Source organism: Anser brachyrhynchus (genome assembly GCF_964034855.1).
Source record: "Anser brachyrhynchus genome assembly, chromosome: 11".
Taxonomy (NCBI): domain Eukaryota; kingdom Metazoa; phylum Chordata; class Aves; order Anseriformes; family Anatidae; genus Anser; species Anser brachyrhynchus.
The window spans coordinates 9,994,146-10,016,891 of NC_137706.1; the positions used below are offsets into that span (position 1 = coordinate 9,994,146).

General features: G+C 43.4%; 1 protein-coding gene across 1 annotated transcript in view; it reads left to right on the forward strand.

Moving 5' to 3' along the window:
- Positions 1-22,746, forward strand: part of HCN4 (hyperpolarization activated cyclic nucleotide gated potassium channel 4) — a 160,646-nt gene that overhangs the window by 20,410 nt on the left and 117,490 nt on the right. The window lies entirely within an intron of this gene.

A 22,746-nucleotide genomic window follows, 5' to 3' on the forward strand; every position in this document is an offset into this window, starting at 1 on the left:
TCAGGTGAAAGGAAAGATATTCCTTAATAATATTAACTTGCTTTCTTTTGGAACAATGAGGTAGGACACTAAAAGATTTTGAGGTGCCATGATAGTCAAGGAACGAAACTTCTCATTTTGCAATGACTTCCATTCCATTTATAGTCTGTGTTATTTGGCCTCACTGGTCTTTTGGCACAAGTTAGGTCTTAATGGGTTGGGGGAAGGAGCATGTAGGTATCTGTTGTGAAATTCCCAGCTTTGTTTTAGAAGGCTTCTATCTGTAGCCGAATGGAGCAATATTTTATGATAGCTGTAGAATCTGTAGAAAGACTAAATCCTTAACACAGGTGCCAAAAGCAAACAAATTACTGATTTTCTTGGTATGAGGGGTGAGTACCTGGAGGCTGTGTGCAGCCCTGTTGTCTGTCTATCTGAATGACAGTGGATGTGGTGTGTGAATAAGGGAAGTTTATTTTAAAAGTACAAATTTTTAGATCGGGCACACTGAATAAGAAACCCTGCGATTGATGTGTACTTTTGTTCACTGGCTATATACCTAAATACACATTTCTATGAATGTACACACACACATGCATGTTTGTGTAGATTCTGGAAACAGAACCACAGGTCTGAGCTTGTGTCTTGGTTGCCAGTCAGCCTGTGCAATTAGGAGATAGCATGGCTGAGACTCCAGATCACTGCTGGAGGTGGGTTCTTCTAGTTTCTGAGTGCTGCAACTTGTGTAGCTCAGCACTGCTTCCTGGGTTGTGCAAGAGCCCAGCTCAGGGTGGGATGAGCTGTTCAGCAGCTTGGTGTTGTTCACTGTGTTGGTACCAGCTAGGGCGATTTGCTCTACCCCAAATCAGTAGGTGGCTGAACAGCAGGGGAATTCATACATTGCTGTCTAATGAGCAACATACTTCGGAATCCTTTGTGAGTGCTGCTTCCAAAGCCCCACCTTGGTTTTGACCCAAGATAAAACACTGTACCACCACTCTGAGGCTCAACTTGAGCTAGAAGACCAAGTTAGAGAAACAAATACTCGCTAGTAAATGAGCACAAAAGGAAATACACAGCATACTAAGACCAGTGGGGTGTACAAATCTTTTCAAAGCCAGATGGTATTATTGCATGTACTTCAAGGCTAATGTAAACCTCAAACTAAAAAGAACCCCCCAAAAGCTTCACTTCAGGAGGGAGAAACGAGTAGAAAATATATGGTGTAGAAAACGTCTTTTATCACAGTCTAATTATCAGTAGGATGCCTCTTTGTCCAAGTCTAATCATCATCATCAATTATACCTTTTCTCCCCAGAGCTGTTTACCATTTAAAAATATATATTTCCAGAGCTATATGTAGTAACAACAACAAGAAAGGCAAAGAAACCCGACATTTTACCCTTCAGATACAGAGAAAAGGGATCTATTAGTGGTAGGGAATGCTATTTTAGAAGCATTACGACTGTCCCACTTATTCACTGGCCTGATCCATCCATCTACCTTTCAAAGACCTGTAACAATGGCAGGAAAAAAAAAAGCCTTTAGAAATATATGCGTCTTGCCTCTGTTTAATTGGTGTGTTGGGTGACTGAGCTCAAAAGACTTTTTTTCCTTGTCAGTCTCTGTCCCTGTTCCTGCACTGCTGTGAGAGGCTGTCCTCGCCATGTTCCCGCTGCGTGTGACACAATGCTCAGGCACAGCTGCAGAAGACTTTGGGTCCCTCTGCTGTATACTGCTGTCACTGACAGCAGGAAGGAAGACGAACTGTTGAAAAAGCATGGCTGCACATAATGTTTTGTAACTGCAGGAAGAGGTGTTAGTTATTTCCAACTGCAGAGAAGAATTTAAATGCTTCAAGGGCCAGAATCCCAAGTCTATCCAAGCCCTCCTCCGCACAAACCTGCTAGGGCTGCTGGCTTATTTTAAGGCTCTGTGTTTCAGGTGCAGGCTGTGAGCGAGCTTGAATAGCATGAAGTTTGATCTAGTTTACATTGTCCATCAGATTGTTCTCGAAGCTGAAAGTCGCTGGGGTTCAGTGCACAAATTCTGGCCGTTTTTTCTAGGCAAACTTTAGAGCAAGAAAAGCAAATAGCTTATGAGTGTGCCAAGGAATCCCTACAGAGTTAGATCTTCTCTGGCTCTAAGGAAAAGATGTACCCCAGTGTGATAGTTATGATTATGAAGCAAAGCAAATTTACTAGTGTTTAGACTGGAAACCAAGATAGTGTAGCCTTGGGGAAGTAATGAAATAGTGTATGACACTATCTGCAAGTTTGGGAGAGAATCCTCATCCTTGAAATGGGGCAAGAAGGAGTATGTTAAGTTTCCTGGGAGGCAGACTGCTGTGAAAGTGAGCATTGCTGCAGCTTGCATGCCTGAGTAAGACATGACTACAGCTTGCTGTGAGCTCCTTCGCATTAGCAGTATTTTCTTCATTCTGTTGTACTGAGATTTTGTAGTTGCATTACTCTAAAATCAATATAACATGCAACCAAAGCATGGAAAGTGCATAAACTTCAGTGCATAAACTCATCCTTCAATACTTTTAGATAGGGGTACATCCCACTGGGAGCACTAGGTGCCTATGTTGTGAAAAGCTTAATCTGAGAAAGTGAGGCAAAAATGTCCTGTGGTTAATCACCTGCCTAAAACTCGTCCACGTTTTTTTAAAGCTACAACACTTCCACCGCATGTATAGTGTGCTCTGCACATATTCAAGCAGAACAAACTTGTCCTATCCTTGCATGTGCATCTCAAAAAAGGGAGAAAGTTTGGTCTCTGTGGCTCATCCAGTTCTTAATTTGAGCCAGTTTTTGTCTAGGAACAGGGCTGAAATCATTTAATGCTTTCTATCCAGTAGTCGAGAAAAAGCATTGATTCTGGCTCACTACTGATGGGAGTTAGGTTTGGTCTAGAGGCTCTGGTTACCAGTGCCATTTTCTAGTCACTCTTTTCTGGCTTGATCCTACCTTAAAGAGCCACCCTTTATCACATCGCACATCCTAGTTAGTCCCGAGACTATCATTTCATTTCGCTTTTGACAATGGATTACAGCTGCACAATAGAAGCGTGAGGAGAAAGAAAACTGTGGGTAAGAAAGTAATAGTGGAAGAATTGTTGCTTTAATACCTCTGCAAACATCCCCATCCCTTCTCATCCACACGCCCCTTGGCATCGCTGAGGCACGTCAGATGACCAAGTTTCAGGGAGAACTGAGAGCAGGGCTGTTCCATGAGGAGAGAGAAGCCATCAGGTGGGGGAGACTACAGCAGAGGCAGCACCCTCTCCAACAGGGTACAGATGTACACTACCTGAACTAAGCAAGCTGGTGACCACAACAGGTTCCATCAACTGCCCAGCCATCATCAAGCAAAGAACAAGTCAGGTCCGAGGTCAGTCCAGGAAAGCTGAAAAACAGCTCAGGAACAGGCAGGCCCACAGCAGGGTGCCCAGGCCAGAACTTAAATGGAGGTCCTGGAGACAAAGCAGAGGCTGTAAGGGTGAGCCTGATGGGGTGATTAAAGCCTAATTGGTGCACTGAGGTCTCTGGCACTATAAGCTGAAAGATGCAGTAAATAGTCTGTCTTTAACAGCTGCTGGCTGGCATTGTGGATGCAGAGTTGCTGCTCCCTTAATTTGAGTGTAATGAAACTGCTAAAGCCGGTGTCAGCCTGACCATGGCAAGCAATTCATGGTAAAGCAATTGTGTTGTTTTCCAAAGTGTCATCACAAGTCAGTTTGAAATCTAGGCTTGTCATCTCATTTCTTCAACTTCCATTTCCTGCAAATTCAGAAGATGGAATAAATGAAGAACATGTAATGATAAACTACTCTTCTTCATGTTGTTGGGTGTCTGAAACACTGCAGACAGAAAGATGTCACAGTTATGGTGACAGTGAAGGATGATCCTTCCCCCACCCTCAACTCTAGTCATGACAATTCAGCTGTTGCATCTCCTTGTGTGATGTGTGCCGACTGCCATTCATACAGCATCAGTGGAGGATTTGCATCTGACCGTGAGTTATTAACCAACTATTTGGAACCTTTTTCTAAGGAAACAGAGCAACTACTTCTTATGTGCAGCAACTTGAAGTGGGACTGTGTCTTTAATTCCTAATTATTTTATTTTTGAGGCATCAAAATAGCTGACTTATGTACTAGCCACTGTCTTTGTATCTTGCAGGGTCTTCCATGGGCTGCAGCTGGAATGTTCCTCTAGACATTGCTTCTGGGCTTCTGCAACAAAGGATACTTTGCTCTAATTCAAGACTAAAATATTAGGCTCTTTGCCAAAAGAGAGATTCCATATTTCAGTTGGATGCCCCAGCTGAGCAACCAGTCCTTTTGGTCTCATGCAGGAGAAGCACCACAAAGTTGCTTGTTAAAGGAGAAACTGTTTTCTTATTTGATGGCGTGGTGAGCTGCTGTTTAGTCGTCATTGTATCTACAACAGCTATTTTAAAATACTTTGCATCAGATTCCTGAGAGTTAAAGGCAATCTGACAACATCTTGTGCCACAACTGGTCATCTTCAGGTTCCCTACTTTGGCCCATTCTTGGTGACAGACCTTTGTACTAATCTCCCCCTAATTCTCCTCTTTTAGCAAGCTGCAAAGGGCTGTGATTTGTACAGGTGGGATTTAAGATATAGATGCAAGTGGGAGCACTGACTTCCATAAAGCTGACATATCTTCTCAGGAATGATCACCGTGATTCTCAGCCTCTTATTTTTTGACTATTTTTTGGATTTGAGACTTTGAAAGCAAGGATTTCTTCCACAGCTATGCCATGATCAACTTACAAGCCTATCAGTCTCTTCCTTTTTGATGGAATGAAAATCAGAAAACAGTCAATCCCCAGGAATGTCTGTTAAGTATTTCACAACTGCAGCAGCATCTTCACAGACGTTATTCCTGTTGCTCAGTTAACATCTCTGAAGTCCTTACTGCTCTGTGACTCCTTTCTGTCTTGCCCATAACCAGCCTGACTGGACAGGCAATGGACAGGCAATTCTGTGACTTCTCTATTAAGCTCACAGCATTCACTTCTGAGTTACCACAACAGCAAGGATTACGTGACAAGCAAATGAAGAGCCAGTCAGATAATGGAGTTTTTAAAATGGGGATTACTGGTGCTGAAGATGTAATGGCCTCTTTGATGCTGTTACTATCTATAGCACAAATCCTTCTCAGTCTCTGGACTATTGACCTGACACACTGAAAAGGCTCCTTTGCAGTCCCTATTGTCCAAAGAAAGGGAAAAGCTTTGAGCACAGACATCTTCAAGGCACAGGAAAAACACAAGGCCAAGAGATAAGCTTGGTAATTTGAAGGCATTTTATTTCTTTCAAGCACAATCCCAACATTTTAGCTGGAACTGATATCCTGATTTTATCTGTGTTGCTTTTTCTCTAAGGTGTGCACTCAATACTTTGTGATTTCTAAAGATATCCTGAGCTGATCTCCTCGGGGCCAGAGCAGCAGCCTTGCAAATCAGTGTCTGCTGAAAAGAACTGTCTAATGAGATTTTGGGAAAAACAGTTGTCTCTGACACTTCAGATGTTGTACCCCTTGGAGTGTCTATAAGCCTCTCATATGATATGACAGGAGGTACACAGTTACTACCCAAGAATAAGAAAATAACTAGATTTTGGAAGAACTGGAGCGATTGTTCTTGGTTTGAGAGAGCATAGTTAATGGCAATGGAATGACATGTAGAAAGGTGAGAATTTTTACCATTTGTCCATAACACAATGCCCTGCAAAGCTGTTGATGTGTAGAGAGCCTTTCTGAATTCTGCAGACATAAGCTGTTTGCACTTTCATCCTAAGATCTCTTGAGTTTTTTACAAATAGGTTATCAGGTTCATAGTATTTTGAGGAAGTTGGAGAATGTAATTCTCCCTATCTTACAGATACAAGATGAAATTCTTTCCTGAATTAGACTAGTGTTATCTGATTGTAGAGCAGCATTGTGAAGACTGCCTGCAGGAATCCAGCAGGTATAGCTATTCTTCACACACATACACATACATGCTGCCTGTTTTTGTGAGTGCTGTGGGGTCCCTGGCAATTAGCAGGTGTAGGACCAGATTCAGTTTGCTCCAACTTACATGAGTGAAGGAAAACTGAGGGGTGAGGTTGAAGACTGCACCTCTGTAGGCATTGTCCTTTGGTTGTGACTGCGTTTGGGAACAGGCACACAGGGACGAAGAGCAGTGGGATTTGTTCAGGTGCCTTTTCACAGCAGTACCTTATCCTCACTGTCACCGTGAGTCTCCATTACATGGCAGATGCTGTCCCTCGGTGCGAGAACAAGCCTCCCGCTGGTGCTAATGCGTTTGCTGTGTTACACTACCTGAGTTCACAGAGGCTGGTGCTTCCTGTTTCTTGGTAATTTGTTGTGCTTGTTTGCAACTAAGGAGTCCAAAGAGCTGTCTGCTGGCTTGCCATTGATGAAGTGTACTTCTACAGTGTTTTCCACGGCAACTGTGCTTTCCCATTCTGTATATCAGAGCTGTTTAGGAATTTGTGCTCAAGACCTTCATTTCTGCAAGGGTAAAACATTTTTCTCCCATCGTTCACATAGCAGCAGCATCTCATTGTCAGAAAGGTCTCCTTGGGCTTTATCCAATTCTGCCTTTACTCCTCCATTTCCTTTCCCTTTCTTCCCATTATTGTGCTTCATAACAAACTAAATTCTTCTCCTTCCTTGTATTCAAATCCTTCAGCAATTGGTGGTGGTTATCATGGGCCCCAGTCATTGCTGAGCCAGCCTATACATATTACATTTGCAAATTTAATCTTTCTTCACAAGTCAATCCCTTTGGCCCCCTAGTCACTTGTGTTGCTTTTCTCTGAACTCCCTGCAAAATCTGCTGATGCCTTTAGGATAACAGGGAGGCCATCACAGAACACAACGTTATGCATGCAATTTCACCACAGCAGGAAAGAAGACATTTTATAGTCTCCTTGTTCCGAAGCACAGTGCTGCTGCAGTCTCTCCCTCATAGCGTTTTCTTTCTGTTTGCTGATACGTTGTAGTGAAAACTTATCTCTGATTTTGGGTTTGCCTTAAGGCCTCAAGCCTTGCTCAGGGTTGTACACAGGAAGCTTTTAGGCTTAGATTATTTGTGAGAACAGCTCAACATTTATTTTTTTTTTAATTTATTTTTTTGTGTGTGTAGTAAGGGTGTTGGTTTTAGTTGTCAGGGTAGATAGAGCCAGTAGGGAGGAGTCCCTCAAGGTGTATCAGCGCATGTGGAACTATGTTCACATCATGAGTCATGTCAGAGTTGAGAACAGACGGCAGGAGCTCTGGTTACTGATCTTCTGCATCAACCTCAAGCCTCTCACCTCAGGCACCTTCCCAGCTGAGGAATGGTCCGGATCTGAGGCTGCTTGCTTTTACCTGCCTTTGGCAAGCTAAGCAGAATTAGTCACAAGTTTATGTTTAGCTGGCTGGCTGCAAGCCCTGGGGGCAGAAGCAAAGCCTATTCACAAAAGCAGCTGCACAGGTTCTAGATTGCACTGCGTGATCTGGTCTGGTTAGGTTGGAGCTGTTCTAGGTGTTACCTGTGACACAGATGGTGACAACTGTGCAAATGGAAAATGCGTTTGGGTATCAAAGTGTTGTAAAAGAGAAACAGCGCTGGTGTATTGGGCTGGGTTGGTGCTCAGGGGACTGTGGCCCTACACCTGCCTTCGATGAAGGACTTTGATTAAATCACCTTCCCACCCTGACCCTCTGCCTAGAGCATGAGCCTTCTGGAACAGCAGCTGCCTGCCAAGGTATGTTTTATGCAGTGCCTAATGCAGCTGGTGCTAGCTAGGGTTCTTCTATAAATCACAACGGAACAAACTGCAGAAAATAAAGTGCCAGCCCCTTCCCTAAGTTAGTTGAGCTACAATGGGATTAAATTCCTCGGAATCTGCTGAGGACAAGGCTGCCAGCAAAGCGAATACAGGTAGTCTAAAACACATAGGAGCCAAGATGCACTGGTATAAGAATAGATGGCTGTAAGCTGGCTACATGCAACATTTAGGCTGAAAAGTAGGAAAAGAGCTTTCAAAGCATCAGCCCAGGGATGTTCTGGAACAGCTTCCAACTAAGGAAGTTGGAGGCAAAAGACCGAACTTTTTGTCCTGATTATAAATGCCCTCTTAAAGTTCAGGGGTAACAGGCTGTAGGGTTTGCTAAATACTTTATTAAGACATGGGGCAATTGTGAAATTTAAGGACATGTTCCTACTCCCCATCTTCCTTTCTTGTAGCTGTGTGAGATCTTCATCCATTCTCTATTCTTTTCCAGTTTTATCTATTCTTTCTCAGCTTTAATTTTTGCAATTGAAATTCATTCAGTTAACTTAAACAAGAGTTCTGAAACAAATTTGTGAAATAAGCTAAGCTCAGATCAAGGAGTTTGTCCTGTCCATTCTAAACCCTAGGAGCTGTGGCTTCACAGTAAGGACTTGTAACAGGGCTTTTTTTCTGGAGCACATTGCTGTAATGGAGATAATTCGTCCTTTGACTGTATCAGTCCACTTAAGGAGGTTTGCAACTTAAATGTACAAGCAAATGCGCATTCTTTGCTATCAGTAGGAATCGAGCCCCTGCACTCCTGCCTGCCACGTTTGATTTCTTCAGCATGCTCCCTAGGACTTGCCTGTTTCTTAAATAGGTCAGTCAATATGTAAAGTGGAACCTTAGCTAGTTATCGCAGGTGAGAAAATCGCTGTCTTGGGTTTCAGCACAATCTGCTGATACAACCTGGTGGGAAAATGACTCCAATGTAAAAAGCTACTTTTGTGAAGGAACAAAGCAGAGAGGAATTTGAATCTACTTTAAAGTAGCTGAGAAACTCAGCTTGGGATCTGCCTGCCTTTGTCCCACCTGACAAAGCATTTGCTTTAAAGTATATAGCAGAAGAATGAGCCCAATACTTCTTGGACTGTAAAGTGGAAGGAATTCTACCTGAGAAGCTTGGTGTCACTCCTGGGCCAGTGGCAAGGCTCTGACAGAGGCTGGATGTGACACCCAGCCAGAGCCAGTCAGAACCTCCAGGCCCAGGCAGCATGCTTGTAATAAGCTGGGCTTACAGCATCTTTTCGCAGAAGGTTTTGCAGGGTAGTGCTGGCTGGCAGGCAACACTTTCTTACCTGCTACATAGACCCTGCACTTGAATTAACGTGATACATAGAGTGGGAAATACAGTCTGGATCTTGTCTCTGTCTTCTGAGGTGTTCCTCCTGTCTGAGAAAAGCACTGCTTTGTGCTTTCTCACATGCTGGCTGGTCCTGGAAGGAGACTGATCTAGGGAGTTACTGAAGGTTAGTTTTGCTGGAGAAAGCAACAGTTTTTCTGGGGAGGTCTTAGGGACAGTAGAATTTGCCTAAGTCTCAGCTTGCACTTTGTGGTCTGACCAGACAAAGTTAATTCTAAGTCAAGAGAAACTCTGCGTTCAGTAGCTTATTTTGGGGAAACATAATTTGGTCTGTAAAAAACGGAGGACTGAAACCCTCTGTTTGGAGAGCACATCCAGATCAGTTTGCTTTTGGCATTAAACCCTTTCCATTTCTTGTAGGTGGTTACATGTGCTGCTGAAATTAGAGTCCTAGGAGTGCTGTAGGTACCATCCCATACTGCCCGGCCTGAGCCCAGTACAGAATGTCCTTCAGGGCTTCCAGCACTTCTTTCTGAGAACATCTCAGCAGCTTTCCTGACAAGGCATCCCTTCCTGATATCTCAACCTTAGCCTGCTATTTTGTGTGTCAGAGTGAGCATGATCAAAAGGTTACTGCTATGGAAAGAGGGCACTTATTTCTCCAGCTCTCTTCTACACTGCTGCTGTAAGCTGCGTCTGTTTCTCGTCAGGTACTTTAATAAACTGATAGTCTGCCAGAGAACTGCTGGACAGCTGAAGAAGCAAAGCAAAACAAAAAAAAATGCCAAAGTTTTTCTGGATTTAGTGGATAGAAATGTTTGTGAAGGTCCAGTGAGCACAAGGAAAGGGGAAAGGAGAGCAAAGCTGCAGGAGGAATAAGGTCTCTGCCCTTTCAGCATCCACCAGGTGGTAGATCAGGGTATGAAACCACAGCTATAATTTTATCCCTTTATTTTCTTAAACATTAGGAAAAAATGAAAACCTAGAACAGAATTTCATGGCTCAGAGATCTTTCTCCTAGTTATGCAGATATGTCTAAAAGGTAATTATCACAGACCACAAAGCACATGAATGTAGTCTCCCTTGTAATTCCAGTTCTAGGTATATTGTGGCAGCGTTCAACCCTTAATAGTTAGTATTCTCCTCCTTGGGTGGAGTCTAGGCTAGACTCATGCTGAAAGGAATTAAAAATGAACAAAAACCCCTAGCATGTATCAGTGAAACACGGGGCAATGTCTGTCTGTCTGTCTGTTAGAACTCCAGCACATTACTCTGGATGTGGACTTCTCTTCTGCTTCATACTTAGCTTGGTTTCATTTGTCTAGAAATGGCAACTGCAAAGGTTTGATAAATGGATTGAAAAGTTCTGTGGCTTTGCTGTGAGTGTCAGCCTCAGAAATGCAGTTATGTAAGGAGCTCCTTGGCGATTCACAGCAGCTCTCTCTGCTGGAGCTTTAGGAGTCAGCTGGGAGAACCATTCTCCTGCTCTCTAGTGGTAGAAGCACAAAAAAGCCAAAAATGTTCTGCTTTTTCAGAACAAACTCATATGTGCATGCCTTATTCTTACAGTGCAGGCCTGAAAATGGCTGACAAATTCCAAGTTGGTAAGTTGGCAAATGGAGTCTAAACTACCCAAAAAAGAACAAGAAATATTTTGATCCAGTATGTGTGCATGCACAGGGATACCAGAGAGTGTCAGAGCAATTGTGAGGCTGAGTTCTGGAACCTTTTTAAGTGAGAACTTTTTGCTTTCTGAGGAGTCTTTGCAGAAACAATTTTGCAGAAAGAGAAATTCTCCCTGCCACTAGCAGTGGATGGCCCAGGACATGCAGATGCTCAGTTTGGTTCCAGCCAGTAGATAGCGGCAGTAAGCAGACTCATTTGCTGGTTTGCTGCTGCTTTGAGCTGGGATAGCCAGAGCCAGCACTTGGTGCAGCAGCAGCCTGCTTCATGCCAGAGACAAACAGCAGTGTGACGTGGTTCACCAGGGAATAAAAGTGGTGTGTGAGGCCATCCTGCAGGCTGAATGAAGCCGGCAGCCTTAGCAGAAGGTGGTCATCAGCACTGTCTGCCGTTTTGTAGGTCGTTCCTGGTGATGTGTGGTGTCAGGGAGAAGCAGCCTCCTCCCTGGGAGGGCAGAGTGTCTGATCAGAGCTAGCAGACTTCTGTAAGGGTCTCTAAGCAAGCATGTACTTTCTTTTCAGACTGGAAAACTGAAAGATTAGACAGTAAAACTGGAAGCAAAACAAGGAATAAATTCCTTATCTCAGGGGTGCCTGTCTCACTTAATTGTGGCTCATGAGTATCCACAGAATACCCCAGCAGCATTATGCACCCTCTGTGACCCCTCATGCTGGCTTAGCCACCGAGGTCAGCACTGAGTGATCCCTGTGCCCGTCACTCCACCTGAGATGGGGTCATGCAGCAGGAGTCATAACAGCAGGGAGGCTGCAGGCTTTGGCTGCCTGGCAGCTAGGGATGGACTGGATGCCCTGTCCTGTAAACACATACCTATAAGCTTATTGGAGTCCATACTAAATTAAAGGGGGATCTTGATTTTAAACACGCAAACATTTCAGAACAGTGACGTGTAGAATTTCTCTACGGTCCTGTAAAATAAAATAAACACAAAGCTCCCTTTAAGGTTTGCTCTAACACTGGCAGCTCAAAGCAGATGAGTCAGTGCTGGAAAATTGGAGATAATTCTTTTCTCCTTCCCCAACCATTCCATCAAAACTAGAAAATAAGGAATATAAGTTTTTTCCTACAGTGACCTGCTGACATGCCAGTAGGTTTGATAACTGGATAGGCAGTCCTCAGCTTGGCTGTCGCAGTTGATAAAATACCTATTCTAATAAGTGTTGCACAGCACCCTCTTCTGCTGAGATGATGAGGAGTGGAAATCCCTGGTCTGGCTCTCTTTTCCTGTCTCTGATAGGCATTTATATACTGAAGAACAAGGTAAGTATGAAAACTCAATTATAGTAAATAGGGGAGAATCAATAAAGGAATGAGAAGCTGGCAGCCACACCAGCTGGCTATCTTCGCAGCAGGATCCTGACACGCGACATTACAAGAACATAGAGTGCTCAGATGAGTTATGAAGATTGATGTTTATGATGATGACTTGCAGTTGTGCTATTTAAAAAACTCACCTATTTGGTAATGAAAACCTGCTGGCAAGATCTGATCAAAGAAGTGAAATTGCAGGAAGAGTAAAATAAGATCAGTAAATCAAATGCTGTAAATCATCTGTGAGGCACACAGCAATTAGGGGTGAATTCAAGAAGTCAGAATTATCGGAACTGCAAGCATAAATCCATGTCACACGTGCTGCTTTCTCTTCTGGGTAGTGCACACTCTCAACTCTAGCATTTCCAAACTGACCTCTGTCAAGGGCACAGAGGTAAAAGCTGTCCACTAACAGAGTGACTCCCATCGACTGCTGCAGGTTTCAGTGCAGCACAGGCTTTGAGGATCCCTGTCGTGCCACCTTAGGACATCTCTCAGGTTCTGTGCCTTCCCATCAGCTTTCCCCTCCACTCGCGTGGAAGACGTGCACTGTTCATCTGCAGCAGTGGCCCAAGTTGCCTACAGCCAGAGAGGAGCAGAGAGGCCAGGAGGCTGCTGATGGAGGCTCGGAGACCTTAGCCGACACCTCTGGAAGATTGTTCATCATTATTGATCTGAAATGCAAAACAACCTTGGAATGGTAGTGTCTTCTTCCTCTTCTACCACAAGTCTGGTCTATTTTTAATCCCACTTGCTCTGATTATTTTATGAAAACTTCCAGTTCCTACTCATATACTAGCCAGTGTACAATACCTGCAGCACAGGAACTGGAAGTAAATAAGGCCCTGTGAATAACGCAGTATACAAGACAAAAGAGCCACGAAAGAAATCAAAGTTAGAATATCTCCTCAAAGTTCCAGCCTGGGATTTCATTTGTTGGTCTGAGATGCCTGCTTAAACATTCATATCAGATGGAGATGGAAGTGGGTCCTTCCAGTTTTAATGGTCTGGCAGCTGGTAGATCAGGCTTAGTGAAAACAGTTGTGCTTTGGAATGCATTTATAGGGAAATGCTTAACAAAAGCTGCTTTGAGTTCAGTGACAACAGCTTGATTTTGGTTTTAAGTGGCAGTGTTGAACAAGCACAAGTGGAGAGAACAAGCTTGTTCCAATGGACTGATTATAGGATGAGGAAATCGGAAATCCTTCATTTGAGTTCCTGGCCTGACACTGCTTTGCTGAGGGGCCTTGGGTGAACTCTTTTAGATTCTCTGTAGCAAGCATCTTGCTTATTTCATCTCAGGTAGCATTAAAACTTGCTTCAAGTGAACGGTCACAACGGCTTGCAGTTTAATATTGTACAGTTTATTGCAGTTTAATATTGCGCCTTGCTTAGAAAATTAAGCAGTACATATGTTTTCCCTCTTTTAATTTTTAATAATGAGGAATATACTGGCAATCTGTATTGTCCCAGTGGTGCACAAGGGAGTGATAATATTTGTGAATTCCCTGTTCTTTTCGGGGGGGGGAGGGGGGAAGCACAGATCTACAAGTGCTTCTGTCTAGTTTTTCCTTATTTCAGAAAATCATCTCTCTTTGGTCCAGGTTTTTAATTCCGGATCTGGCATTGACTTTGTTGTGGTAATGTGGGTGAGATAATCCTGTTTCCTCCCTTTCCCTACAAAGGAAATAGGCAGAAGGTGCTGAAGTGAATTTGTGTGCTTACAGCAAGGGGCATCTTTGGTGCAAAGTGGCCTAAACTTATTTCCATAGATTCACGATATTCTTTCTGGGTATACTAAAAAACTGCTAGAGGGAGCTTAGTAAATGAATGTTTAGTTATTATTCAGTCCTTAGAATAGCTCCATCTAGTTCTTTAAAATGCCAGTTTATTAGTCATTTTACTTAGCTACAAGGCATTAATAAACATGAAAGGCTAAAGACTTCATCACACTTGGAAATCCATGCAGTATGGTTGCAGAGACTGGGAAATTTCAATGTGCTGCATACATTTTCTACAGGAAAGGTTACCGCTTGTGGATTTTAATTGGGATTCACCGTTAGACAACACCAGTACACTCTCAGAAGGATATCTGCAAGAAGCAAGGGGGTGACCCCTGACAATCCATTGTTTCTTAGAAGCAAGTCCATATTGAAACTGGAATTGTGATGGTCCAGCTTGGCAGAAGTTCTGAGCACTCAATCCATATAAAAAAAAAGTCTGCACAGCCCCCTGTTTAGTGTAAATACCATCAGTGATGTTGATAATCATGTAACTCATTACAAAATTCAAAAATATGATTTAGGAATCCAGAACCTCCCAACACTCATTTTAAGGTCATCCTGCCTGTAGCTGGGGGCTACAACTTCTGCATTAACATTGTTTCTGTGTATTTCTCCTTGTTGGAGTAGTTATGATAATGACCTGAAGCATGTATAACGCTGTTGTTTCCCATGTTGGCATGCAAACAGTTCCATCAGGAGTACGAGAGAAGCCTAGGATTCTTCCAGTAGGAAGGAAAGGTATTATTTCAGCTTCAGACACATGTGACTAACAATTTCCCTCCAAGCTGATTTTAATCAGAATGCCAGAGCTGGCACTGAAATGTATCAGAAGTGTAAGCAAAACAGAGCTGAATGAGGAGGATGGTAGGATTTCAACTAGAAGAGTGTGGAGAGATCTTGGCTGACTTGCAAAACTATGTAGTGAGATAGGGCTTGATATCAAGCAAGCATGCTTGCTGTCGTGTGCCGAATCAACTAATCGATACACAATTCAGTATTCTCATCTTGAAGCTATGTCCTGTGAGCACTGTAACCAAGTGGCATACACCTTCTGTGTAGACCCTGATTTACACAACTCAACGTTCAGACCCCTATTCTTACTGCAGCTCTGCTCTGGAGAGCTAATTTCCCTTCCAAGCAGGGGAGCAGCGTGCGTATGAATGCTGGTTGATATTTATAGAAGATGTTGGTGGGGTCAGAACAGGGATATTTCAAGTCAGTGCTGCCAGGCAGGTGCACTGCCAGGTGTGCATTGTGGTGATAGTACTGGCAGCTCTCAGCAAGGAAGGAAGATCCATCCGTTTCTGTTTTGTAATGCTTTTATAAAGGATACATACAGAATTTGCTGCTGTCCTATGAAAGTGCAGGACAACAAAAGACGTGAATGGCTAGCTATTTCTCCTAGCTTAGGCGGAAATCTTTAGTAGACAAATAGATCACTCTAAACAAAACTAGAATCATGAACTTCTGAGGCCAGAAACATGGACTTGGATAAATATGATGTAGTTCAGTCTACTTGAGAGGAGCCAACATGGTCTCTGTGAAGGGCTGACAGTTTACAAACCTCTTGGGCATCTTTGAAGGGTCATCAAGAAACAGAGTATGGGTGATCTGATTTATGCTGTCCATTTCAATTTCCAAGATGCTTTGGCAAAGTCCATCATCCAGTTTTTGAGGAAATTAAGCAGCCAAAGAGGATAAGGAAAAGTCCTAGCATGGGTGAGTAGTTGGATAAAAAGTAGAAACAGATGGTAGAAGTAAATGATTGAGCCTCACACCAGCAGAGTGCCAAGCGAGTTCTGTAGGGACTTGTACTGGGATGTAGGCAGTTCAGCATATTCACAAATGACCCAGAAAAAGGTATGAACATTCCAGCCACTGTTACTGGTCATTTGCTTTTCCAGTTTTCCAGATTTTAGTGTAGTAAAGAACATAATTAACGTTTATTCTAGCTTCCTATGTGGTGTGATTTAAGACTAACCCAAATTACTCCAGATTCAAGTCTAGTAGCTGGTTTAAAGGTGAGCTAAAACACACCTTTAAAAAACAAAAAACAAATCTTATTTTTTAAAATTTCCTATGATAGAATCATAGAATGGTTTGGGCTGGAAGGGACCTTAACGATGATCTAATTCCACCCCCCCTGCTGTGGGTAGGGACACTGCCCGTGGCAGAGAATCAGTGAATCTGTGATGGAGAATTGGTGAAAAACTTCATAATAATAATCTATAGGTTGGTTGCCCTCAATATTACAAGTGATTAGCTTTATTCCAGCCTGACTGTGTGTAGCTTCAAATTCCAGGCAGCATTTCTTTTGTAGCCACATCTACTGGAGTGAGGATTCCTCTGTGTTTGGGTCTCCTCCTCTCCATGTGGGTACTTACAGATTATTATCAAATAATTACTTCTTCCTTTTGCTCAACTAAAAAAGATTAAGCTCCTAGGATCTTTCCTGTTTTCCTGTTCTTCTCCACTGAGCAGGATCTTTAGCCTTGATCTGGCACCAACATCCTCTACCACAGGCAGCAAAGGCAGTCCAAAGTGCAATTTCACCACCTTTTGAGAGTCTTCTGCACTTCTTAGAGCTTTCTAAGAAACAGGGAAGGGCAGAGTCATCAGAGCAGCTCTGATAGCACCTCTTGTAGAGCAGGGAGTGTGTGGTTGAGGGCTACATATTCTGGCTAGCTTAGACTAATAAATCTGCCTCTTGTGAAAAGCTAGAGAAGTCTTCAGACTACTCAAAGTCACAGGAAGATGTTTTAACAAGTTCTGTGTCAGCCCTAGGCTTGATGGTAAGATCAAGTCCTTTTGAATCTCATATTCTTTAGGTCTCACAGCAAGACTTAGTCTTCTCTATTTATTCCACTCCAGTCTTCTCCCTGCTAGAAAAAGTTAAGCATTCTCTAGTACTGAGAAGTGTGGGTGGCAAACACCTGATCTGAACCTTTTCCCCTGCTGAGATGTTCGAATTTTAAAAGGCGACAAGAAAATCGCAAGCTTTCCCTCCATTACTCATGAACAGGGAAAAAAAATGAGTATTTTTATAGCCACACATTTCTAAATAAATCCTGTCACCTAATCCTGTTAAGTGAAAACTGCAAATCCAAGGAAGTGGAAGTCTGTTGCTCCACTGAAACAGGGATTTGTGAAAGGCTTTGCAGAATGGTGAAAAACAAAGAATTAACAAGCAGAGAAGTGGCTAATAATATATACAATTTTTCCTTCAGCAGACTTTGAACAGCAGCTTGTCAAGCACCCACTATGACATGAAGTTGCTTAAAAAGAGGGAAGTGGTATTTGTTGTTTTTGTTCTTTAACGTGAAGTGCTTCCTCTGGGGTAAAGTATGCACTGAGATGTCTCCAGCTTCAGAAAGCTGTTTAATCTGACATCCTTCTGTAAGAGTAGGAGGAGAAAATGATTGTGGTGTCTAGGTCTGCTTTACTAAGCTACTTTATATCTATACACACACAGTTCTCTTTGCCGCAGTAGTGAACAGAAGCAGCAAGCAGAAATGGGTATGTTTTGCTAGTAACTTTGGGCTGGACACAGTAGGAGCACATATAACCTGGGAAGCAGACAGATTCCCTATGCGACTGCAGGCAGTTTTGTAATGCCAGTCTCAGTGACAGGTTATAGGTGCTTAAAAGTTGTGTACTGCAGCCTGCAACTCCTAGGGGCCTGTCCAAGCCTGGGGCAACCCCAAACTTTGCAGCCCCATGCGCTGGTGGCTCCGCAGGGCTGCTGCTGAGCAGGGAGCGACCTGGCCATGGGGGAACACTGACAAATCAAGTTGCCACAATTCACTTCTCCCCATCATCTCATTGCAGTTCAGATATGTGCAGGCCTGCGTACACCTTCACATCTTCTAGAACTCTGTCAGAGTTTTAAGCTTTTTATTTTTAATACACAAAAAGATAGAGCAGGCTTCACTCTTTTACCCAAAACGGCAGCCAGTGAAGCAAACACCACTTTCCTGTTACCCTACTATCCCATGGGAGGTGTGTGTGAAGTTGTTCCACTGAGCAGAAGAAGATTTAAGATTCCATCAGTGGGTAGGAGAGCACAGAGGGGAATCTGATTCTGTCAGCTAACAGCTATGGGGAGAATCAGGAAAGCCTGACTTCTGGTCCCTGTTCCCAGGAATGTTTTCACAAATCGCAAGGGAAAAGGCATTGCCCAAAAAGTAGAGAGAGACCAGGAAGCAACGTCTAGAACTGCTCTGTGTGCCATGCCCGTGCATCAGACGGTGCAGAGCAGTAATGTTAGATGCAGTGTGAAGTTTTCTCATTGATTTCGCTGAAAAAAGCTTCAGCATTCAGAGATAGAGCCAGGTGAGTGGGATGCCTCCCCCTCACAAAAACACACACACAAACACAAGGCTACCATCCTCTGAGACAAATTTATACAATGATGAACTGATATTTTCAAGGCAATGGCCTCAGGTGTCTACAGAGCTTTGTTTAAACTCTTACACAAAGGTCAACCAAGTGTTGAAAACAAATGAAAGCACCGGCCGTGGAAATTAATCAATGGGGATTCCTGGGCAGACTGCTAGAACTCTGCCCGAACGGCACCAAACACAGCCCTGCAGCTCAGCTCCAGCAGCATCCGAGCCTTTGACATTGCTTCAGCTGGGCCAGCCTGTGGGGCACTGTGGAAACTAAAACCTTCATTAGTTCTGTGTGCCTGAGAATAAGGGATATGCCCGCGTGATGGGTATTAGCACAAGAACATAGAACCTGAATAGGTGTGGCTGGCAACAAGCACCCAGGGAAGGAGAGGCACAGAGAGCAAAATCCTCAATGACCCTTCTGGGTTTCTTGGGTATTTCATCTCTGTCAGGTGTACAGCACTTGTGTTTCCTTCTATTAGGAAGTTCAGATCTCATTATTAGCCACTTGGGTGGCGTTGTCCCAAAACTGGGTTCTTTGCCCAGTGCACAATGAGCCGAGTGGCACATCGAGTCCAGATACTTGTTTATTTTGTGTCTGCACCAAGATGGGTGCTAGGTGGTAGCCCCACAAAGCTAGCACACCTTTTGATGCTGCAAATACATCTTTATACGCATTGATTATACACAAACCTCCTAAAATTGGTGGTTAAATGAGCACGACAACTTCTAATTGGTGATTCCCTGTCTCACCTCAGCTTAATGGCCCTGTGACACTTTAATTCACTGCGCATGCTCCATGAGGAGTGGGCTTAAGGTGGGGAAGGGGCTATTTCTGACCAGGTGTGGTTTTCAGATGTAAATGGGGATAGCTCACCCAAAGTTTGATCAACAAGCTCTCTGAGCTCTTCGGGACTTCTTATGGAATGCTCCCCTTTTTCCCCATTCTTTGAGCCAGGTTATCTGATTGAATATTTAGAGCCAAATCTTCTGTGACTGACCTTTGATCATGCCTCATACCTCCTTCTCTGTGAAATTCCTCTAGCTCTTACTTCTACAACAATACACTGGTTCCTGAAATACCATTTAGAACAGGGAACAGGAAAAGTATTTTTTTTTCTTCTTCTACACATACACCCTTCTTGTTCTCAAAACCAATGGGTAAACATAAGGTCTTCAGAATGTCATCTTAGTTGGCTGACAACAAGAACGACCATGAAGAAGCTTGGAATGGAAGTTCAGACCCTCCGTAATGGTAGCGTTGAAGCACAACTTGAACATACAGAAAAGCAAATACAATGCAGGCAGCTCTCACCCTGCCCTCTTTCCCTGTTCATAGTTTCTTCTCTTCCTTTAGATCCTTCCCCATCTGCTTTTTTTCCCTGCTCTAGCTCCTCTCAGCAAAGCCCTCTCTAAAACAGAAACAGCAAAAAGGAAATGCACAGCACTGAACTGGCATTTGGAGAGCACAAGATTGTTTACTCTGCTGCTGTGTTCTGTTCTTCTGTTTAGACTGGGACTGGGCTACCTTCCTCTGCTCTAGCTCTGAGATCAACAGAATTTTCTAGATGCTTCAGTAACACTTAAAATTAAACAAAAGTAACAAATGACAGAAAGGGGTGCAAATGGACTTGGCGTGCTTTTTTTGATCCAGAATTGAGGTAAAAGCTTGATTAGCACAAACACAAATGTGCCCATGTAGGCGCAGGCATGTGCAAACTCAGGAAGTAATCTCAAGCTTTAAGATAACCATGAGATCTTTCTGGTGTTGAGTGGGTTACGTGCGGTATCACTGAAGGGCTGGTTTCTAAAAGCAGAGCCCAGAGAGAAGGAGGCCTTTATTTTAATCTCACAGAATTAAGTGCAGCTGTACCAGCTCATGCCTCTTCCCTCTCCTCTGTTTATCTACTGGCTCACCGGGGCACTCAGCATCGCAGGCAGTTGCAGACACTGCTGCTGAGCAACAGATGTGGTGGTGGCCCAAATTGCTGTTTTCTCTTGCAAGATAATGGGAACGTCTTGAGGACTCAGGCTGGCCTGACCTGGTTGCTTGTTTGTAGAGGATGTACTCATGCCAGGAAGGAATGAATCGCAGGCAGAAATGCCGTATCTCCCTTCCATTTGGCCTTGTTTTTATTGGCAGTGACATTCTATTCCTATAAAGTTACTGAGTGGGAGGGGTAACCACCTAAAATGGGCCCTCTGCGGGCAGCAGCCTGAGGAGGGGTATCTACGGCAGGGGTGATGACAAGGTGGGATCCTTTGCTTGAAGCTCTTCTGCTGCCATATTGCTTATATCTGCTGGCTAAGCTTGTTTTTGTAATTTTGCTGTCTTCAGGAGTTCAGAAATCATGAATAAGCATTAAAATGTTTAGCTTTTTCCCCAAAAATCATGAAATGAATGGCTTTTAGCTGTCCACCTAAGGAAATGAAGCTTATACAGTCATGCTTTACATCCATCAGTCTGTCAGTTCCCTCCTAGTAGTATTTCAACGTGTTAATGATTTAAAACACGTTAACAGAGGGATTTTGTCTCAGAGGTAGTATCTTTCTATGTATTTGTGGAAGTAGATAACTGGAGTAAGGAGAGAATTCCTATTGTGTCCCACTGAGAACAGGAGTTATAGGGTCATAAAATTACATGATAATGTTGCTTGGAAGGGACCTGTGAGGGCTCAAAGGGCCTTCTGCTGCAGCCTGCATGCCAGGCTCAATAAATTACATTTCCTCAATCACGGAGGAAAAGTTTGGGCTGAATCCTGCACCTTAGGCATGGGAGACTGCAGTCACAACACATGAATCTATGGGACATTTCTTTCATAACCATTGTGCTTACAGAGCAATTTATTTCTAATTAGCAGTCTCTTATTTAAAATTTTTAAATTCTCTGCCTGTCTTCAGCAATTTGCCGCAGGGAGACATCGTTAAGGTAGGTTCATAAAAACAATGAGGGAGAGCAGTGTGCATGTCCAACAGGTGGTACAGGTGTGCAACTGGTTTGCAGTTGCATCAACAACGTGATGTTGAGCTGGTTTGAGGTGCTCACTGAGGAAGAGGAAGTGTTAAAAAGTCTGGCCTTCCCAAAGTTGGGTGCTGCCATTACTGTTATTGGAGACAATAGCACATTTCCCATCAAATCCAGCCCTGTGTGATAATCAAAAATAGTACAGTTCATGTGGACAGAAGATACATCGGCAGGGAGAGGCTCATGAAGAGGGATCCATTATTCTTTGTGAAGCTACGGCTCATTAAACGCTGGTGAAAGGCGCTATTTTGAGAAAGCGTCGTTTGATAGTCACTGAACAGATCCAGTTTGAGCAAACCTCCCCATGCTGTTTCAACCCTCTTCTCAATAATTCCAGATAAGGGTAGAAAAATAAGCTGGTTCTCAGTATTTTAACAGGAATTTGATGGAATATACATTTGGAAAGCAAATGTTATTGAAGTCCAAGACACAAGCTTAGTATGAACATTTCAGTGTGGACATTGCAAAACTCATTTATAGGGTTTAGACCACAATGCAGATACTCCATAGATTAAGTAACTGTGACAAAATCATATAGTTACTCTGACCTCAGCAGCTTCCCAGAGCCTATGTAATTTCTCTTCCTCATGGCTTCACACCTGGTTACTTGTCCCTAAGTTTTCTGCTTGGGGAGTATTACAGGTTGGGTAGCAAGTTGCTCTTGCTAATCAATCTGTGTGTAGCTGTGATTTTTAGCTACTTCTTTCAGGGAGGATTATCAACCTTTACAGAAGTTCTAAACATCCTGAAAATCCTGAGGGTTTATTTTTTTTGCATAGTCTGTGACTTATTTTCACAGATAGCAGCATGACTGATTTTTTTTGGATAACATTTCCTTTTTTGCAGTGGCAAAGCTGTTTGCTAGTTATGAGCACATTGCCAACAACCCCCTGGAAATACACGTCCCAGACAAGTGCTCCCATTTTGCTGTGTTTATAAGGATGAAGAGGGTGGGATTACTCCAGGTTTATTCATCAATGGAAGCTGGACAGAAAATAGTTTTCCAAATACTTCTGACACAAGCTTTTCTTTTGTACCTCTGCTGCTGCTGCCGTCTCTCTGTGCCAGCTCCACAGTCCATTGTTGTTAGATATCTGTTTAGTACCTCTCTGCTCCCACTGATGGACATGGAACTGTTCTTTCTCCCAACGCAACCCAGTTCTTGTGCAGCACAAGAGGACTTTCTGCTCCCATCCTGACTTCCAGTGCAGTGGAACTCTTCCCTCTCCCCAGAGTCCAGCATCCTGGCATGTATCTCACTTCCCATTGCTCAGCACTTTATCCTGACCAGATGCTCAGGTGCCTTCTTTGTGCAATAAATAGGTTTCAGCATATGCTCCAGCTGCTCAGTCCCCCACTTCCCAGTTCCTATTGACAGAGCAGTAAGAAAG